The sequence below is a fragment of the Chanodichthys erythropterus genome, chromosome 15 (assembly GCF_024489055.1).
Source record: "Chanodichthys erythropterus isolate Z2021 chromosome 15, ASM2448905v1, whole genome shotgun sequence".
In the NCBI taxonomy this organism is placed as follows: domain Eukaryota; kingdom Metazoa; phylum Chordata; class Actinopteri; order Cypriniformes; family Xenocyprididae; genus Chanodichthys; species Chanodichthys erythropterus.
The window spans coordinates 31,497,148-31,503,334 of record NC_090235.1 but is presented as its reverse complement, the minus strand read 5'-3'; the positions used below and the strand labels follow the sequence as shown (position 1 = coordinate 31,503,334).

At 42.4% G+C, this 6,187-nt stretch overlaps 1 pseudogene; it reads right to left on the bottom strand.

The window, feature by feature from the left end:
* Positions 1–2,904: 2,904 nt before the first annotated feature.
* Positions 2,905–4,300, bottom strand: LOC137037174 (perforin-1-like; annotated as a pseudogene).
* Between the last annotated feature and the right edge of the window lie 1,887 nt (positions 4,301–6,187).

Below are 6,187 nucleotides of genomic sequence, written 5' to 3'. Positions count from 1 at the left end.
GCTTGAGAGCGTTGAAACCGGCGAGCTTGAGAGCGTAGCAACCGGCAGGTTTGAGAGCGAAGCGGCAGACTGGCTTGAGAGCGAAGCGACCGGCTGGCTTGAGAGCGAAGCGGCCGGCTGGCTTGAGAGCGAAGCGGCCGGCTGGCTTGAGAGCGAAGCGGCCGGCTGGCTTGAGAGCGAAGCGGCCGGCTGGCTTGAGAGCGAAGCGGCCGACGGAGACTTGGGGATGCCAGCTGCTCGGACTGAAATCAACGGTGGATCGGTCACACTGGAACGCAACCCTCTCCACTCCCGGACTGATCTAGAGACCTGACGTGACTCTGGGCGATCAGCGGCGACGTGACGTTGCTCTGGGCGATCAGCGAAGGCGTGACGTTGCTCTGGGCGATCAGCGAAGGCGTGACGTTGCTCTGGGCAATCAGCGAAGGCGTGACGTTGCTCTGGGCAATCAGCGAAGGCGTGACGTTGCTCTGGGCAATCAGCGAAGGCGTGACGTTGCTCTGGGCGATCAGCGAAGGCGTGACGTTGCTCTGGGCGATCAGCGAAGGCGTGACGTTGCTCTGGGCGATCAGCGAAGGCGTGACGTTGCTCTGGGCGATCAGCGAAGGCGTGACGTTGCTCTGGGCGATCAGCGGAGACGTGACGTTGCTCTGGGCGATCAGCGGAGACGTGACGTGGCTCTGGGCGATCAACGGAGACGTGGACTGGTGTTGCTGTTATGGAAGCCGCCATCTTGTGAGTGTCCTTAGGTGCAGCGGCCATTACACAGCCAGCCGAGGAATCGCATTCCTCCGCGACACCCACAGTAAATGGAGAACCAACTAACAACAGAGCATAGTCCATAAAACCGCGGAGTGATGAACGCGGTCCCTCTCGTCTTAATCTACTCTGGAGAGGTTGGTTGACGCCATCACAAAAGAAGTCAATCAGAGCACAGTCCGGTAGATCAGAGAGGTAAGCAATGTTCAAATATTCCTGCACATATTCCTCTAGCGATCGTGTACCCTGTGTACTCCACAACAATAATTGAGCAATGTCCATACCGTTTATATGCTCTCCGGGAAAGCTGCTGGATCGTGGTGGCGGCGAAGTCTTCTGTAATGAAGTGGGACTGAGGCAGAGATCCATTTGCAAGCTTTTATTCAAAGTGAGCATAGTCGTACAGGCTGGGTCGATCAGGGGCAAACAAGAACAGCAGGGAACAGGCAGAGTCGTAGTCAGAGTACAGGCAGTAGATCGAGGCAGGCGGATATCATTCACAGGTCGGTATACAAGGCAAGAGTCAGGACAGGCAGCAACGGGTCAATAAACAGGAACAGGCAAGATCAAACACGGGCAGACAGGAAACACAGAAACGCTCAGAAATGACACACTGGGAAATCAAGACTTCGCGGTGAGGTGGTGTGAGTGAAAGTCCTTTATAGTCCTGATAATGAGCTGCAGCTGGGTGTGGTGATTAGTGTGGAATGATTGTGAAGTGAGTGCAGGTGATGAGCAATGGAGGATAATGGGAAATGTAGTCCGGGATGTGACAGGAACATGACAGGAACAGATGGTGATCGTGACAGTCCTCTGTAACTGTTTTGAGGACTTTTACTTACATTAATTAACCCAGTATTACATTTTTTCTTAAGTATTGATAATTGTGAAATTTTACTGACATTTAAAATAACTCATATCATCAAATAAAACTTTGATCATATCACCCACCTATAATCATGTTAAATAATTGATTTCAATATTGAGCAAAATAATATTATTATGATTTTGCCATAATCGATCAGCCCTAGTTTTAAGATTATTTCTTCCCAAAAAATAAATAAATCACACAGATCAGGTTTTGTAAATGTTTTAATAAAACAACTTACAAAGACAAGTAACTGAAATAAAATGTATTGAGAAAAGTTTATACTTAAGCATAATTTAAAATTATTAGCAAGCTTTGCAAGATTATGGCTTTAATGCATAAGGCCTGATTTTGAGATCCTACTAAAATCCTACAGCTTTATATGTTTCCCATAAGTGTTCTTGAATTTAATTGAGAAATTGTGAAATAATTGAAGTCTGGGCATGTCTTTTTGTTTGCTTCATCTGACCATAGAACATTTGAAAGGTAACTGACACTACTGGAACTTCAAACAAGATGGTTTCTATGGTCAGATGAAACAAAAAATTAGCTTTTTAGCAGCAAACACTTAAGATGGGTTTGGTGCACACAGGGGTAAAAAGTACCCCATGTGTACAATGAAATATACTGCTGTATCTTTAATGTTGTGGGCCTATTTTTTGCTGGAGGTTCTGGACATCTTGATCAGATACATGGCATCATGTATTCTATCAAATACCAACAGATAAAAAATCAAAACCTGACTGTCCATGCTATACATCATATAATGGGCTGTGGTTGGATCTTTCATCAGGACAATAATCAAAAACAAACATCAAAACCAACACAAAAATGTGTCACTGAGCACAAAATGAAGCTTCTGACATGGCCATCCCAGTCCCCTGACCTGAACCCTAAAGAAAATGAGTGGAGTGAACTGAAGAGAAGAAGCACCAACATGGAGCTGGGAATCTGAAGGATCTGGAGAGATTCTGTTTGAAGAAATGGTCTCTGATCTCTTGTCAGGTGTTTTCCAAACTCATCAGGCGTTACAGAAGAAGACTGTTCTCTTGGCAAAAGGAGGTTGCAAAAAGTATTGAATAAAAGGGTGCTAATAATTGTGGGCAACGTGTTTTGGAGAAAAAAATTTATTTCATAATGTTATTTCCCCCCCACTTTCAATTCTTTTCCTTCAATGAAAGGTTAGATTTTTGCTAATTTTATAAATTAAAGATCAAAAGGATGAACAATGCAGATTTATTTTTAGAGTCATCTTTGATCATATTTATGAATGGGGCTTATAATTCTGGCCACAACTGTACATCTCCATACAGACCATTGGCTCTAAGGTTGTGAACTTTCAGGGTGGCAAGTCCTTTTTGAACTGGACAACAGTTAGACTTTATAATTTGACTGCTTTCACAAACACAAGCACATCTGTCTCTTGCACTGCTCTTCCTGCCAATCTTGCAAGACTCAGAGCAAACCTTCATGAGGGCATTTTCAATTATGTATTTTTCAACAGCTCTCTTTAGTCCTTTCCTGGCAGGATGTTTAGTACTCAGTAAGAAATGGAGGGGTTTCAGAGAGTAGTGCACAATGTCAGGGAGGCTCTTCAAAGATTCAAGCCAGTTTTTAAGGGAATTTGGGTGTGATGAACCAGAAAAAAGAATATCTTCACCATTTATGTTTCCTCCGATAATATCTGTCTGACGCTCATTGAACATGGTGCTGAACTTTTGATTTGTCCCCATCTTCTTCTTTTTTTCTTTACAAAAATGTGACTCTGCCTTCACAATTACTTCTTTGAGTGTACCAGAGGCTTCTACATCCAAACAGTCTTTTACTGCAGTGTCTGTAAGCCCACTCATTGTTGCCTGACAGGTTTTGATGGCTGTTATGGCTTTCATTTGCCCCCCTAACTTGACATCTTTGATATAGTGAGTGCCATATGTGGTGATCAGGTTGCGGTAGGCGTCTGGATCGTAGGATGCAGGGAGTGATTTGATTGCTTCAAGAAACTCTGCATGAAGGGGAGGCTTTTCAGCTACATGATATCTGTAAAGAAACAGTAAATACCTTTGAATTCACTGAGATCAAAAGGGAGCAATTTCCAATTAAAGTTTTCATTGCTTTTCATAGTCACTCTATGAGGAAAAACAAGCCAGCTCTCACCTGTAAAAGCTGCATCTAACTTCATGTTTGGTGAAACTGTATTTGTCTTCTTTGGATTTTGTCATTGCAAATTTTGCTTCCCTGGAATGAGTGCTTCCGGCCGCACGTCCAGCAACCTTCACATCTAAACCAACTTTCCAGTCGACGGAGAGTGCTGATGAGGAATCATTGACCAGTGCTTCACTTGATTCAAAGATCTGACTGGAGACTTTCATTGAACACTTTGGCAAAGTCCTCCAGTCTACAACTGCTGCTGGTAGCTTCTGTTTTATTCCATTCATGTAATCATTCTTGCACAATTTGCAAGTGCTGTTTCCTAAATCCCATTTCTCCATGTTAATCACGTAAGATCCTTTTCGCTCCATGGTCACAACATCAAATCCCTCTCCAGCAAGATTGGACCCCGGAAAAAAAAATGGAGCATTCTCACACTCTTTTGATGCACCTGTGTCATCCTCTGCAGATCATGAGAAGCAATGCCCAGAAAATAATAAGATAAATCTGGAACTGTCCCATCATCTGTAATGAGATAAGAACATTTCAACATTTCTGTCAAATCATTATTGGTGTGAAAATTAACATCACAATAGCCTAGAATTGTAATAATAACACCTTCATAAAATTTGCAATATTGTTATTTCTAAAACAAATAACATTTTGTTTAAAAACATATTGAAATGTCATTTTCTCTTTAAAATCATAATATGATTAAGTGAATGATTTTTTTTTTCAGTTACCTACTATTAAATGTACAGCTGAGCTCATCAAAAATGAGTCATGGAATAAGTTGTCTCTCTAACCTGTATTTTATACGCCGGCTATGTCGATGTGGGTGTGAAAGGTTTGCAGTGCAAATGATATGCAAAAAAGTGGCTATGACAAATCTTCTAATATTAGTTTAACACATTGCATGGGCCTAAGATGAGCAATGCTATAAATATGTTCTGTGAACAAAGAAGAACATTTTAAGTACAAGTTAGCAGATATGCCAATAACATTTGAAAATGGATGGCAGTGTTACAAAGAAGACAAACATCTATGTTTATGAGTTGAATTTTAAAAGATGCTCTGGGGCCGTATTCACAAAACATCTTAAGGCTAAAAGTAGCTCCTAAATTGCTGATTTAGGAGAAACTCTTAAAAATAATGGGCGTGTCAGTCCTAATTTTAGGACTCCTAAATTTTTGCTCTAAGAGTATTTCACAAAGCATTTTAGCGCTAAAACTAGCTCCTAAATCTGTGAAACGTTAGGAGTAGTCAAGAGGACTCCTAAAGCCCCGGGTATACTTAACTTTCCGCGCCTGGACGCGTCACGCACGCAGTCACGTCTTTCAAAGTATACTACACCACGGATGCGCGCGAATGACCGCGTTCGTCACATGCGCAGTACAGTTTTTTTCCATGCTCTACCAGACATCGGAGAGCATCGTGTCATCAATGTGACATTCACTGGGCATGATCGGAAAAGAAAAGAAGTGCATCCTTTCCCATATTTTACTTATCCCCCTCCATGAATTTGCCCCCCTAAACACGTCTTTGTACTCTTTCAAACATGAATTGTACAAATGTGGTTACTTTCTAATCTCTTCGCACAAACGCTCGTCAAGTTCGCTGACCATTGTCGTGTTTTTCTCTTTTCAAGCGTGTTGTTTTTAAAAGGTCTTTTTACAATCTTCTTTGACGGCTGAACACTGTGCTCAATACTGTGCGCATTGCCACCTAGTGGACTCTTCTATACTACTTGCGCATGCGCTGTTGCACGCGGACTGTCCGCGTGGTCTCGAAATTTGGCCTGCACGCGGCCAGGGTGTGCGGCTGACCCCAAGCCCTCCGCATGATGAAAATTACGTCATGCGGACGGTGCCCGAACGCGGATGGCCAAAGTATACCCGGGACTTAAGTCACTAAGACCAAATCACAAACAGTCCTAATCCACCCAAAGATACTGTACACGATTGAGACAATAGGGATAGAGCCTTGGGTGCTGAACCTTTTCTTCATTAATACAATACATTTTGATTTATAGATTTGAATCTACGATGAGGCGCCAAAAATAAATCTTTAACAAATAAATAAATATTGTCCGATAACCTGTGGCAGTGGTTTTCTTGAGTTCACACTTACAAATGATTGAATAGAGTAATAAAATATATAATAAGCGTATTTGGTGTGCTGTCCAAAGAGATCGAGGGCTCCAAGCTTGGAATTTATCCCAAACCCAAATTTCTCCCCGTATCCCCAGCCGAGATGCAGAAAACTGTCAAAGTAACTATAGGTGAGTCAGCTCTTATCTGTGTATTCCTCCTCTCGAGCTGATTAGAAAGACTGTTTGAATGTGCTCCTCCCAAACTTGGTTTATAAAACATAATTTGTTGCTTGAATTCTGCATTCTCTTGAGATGCAGAC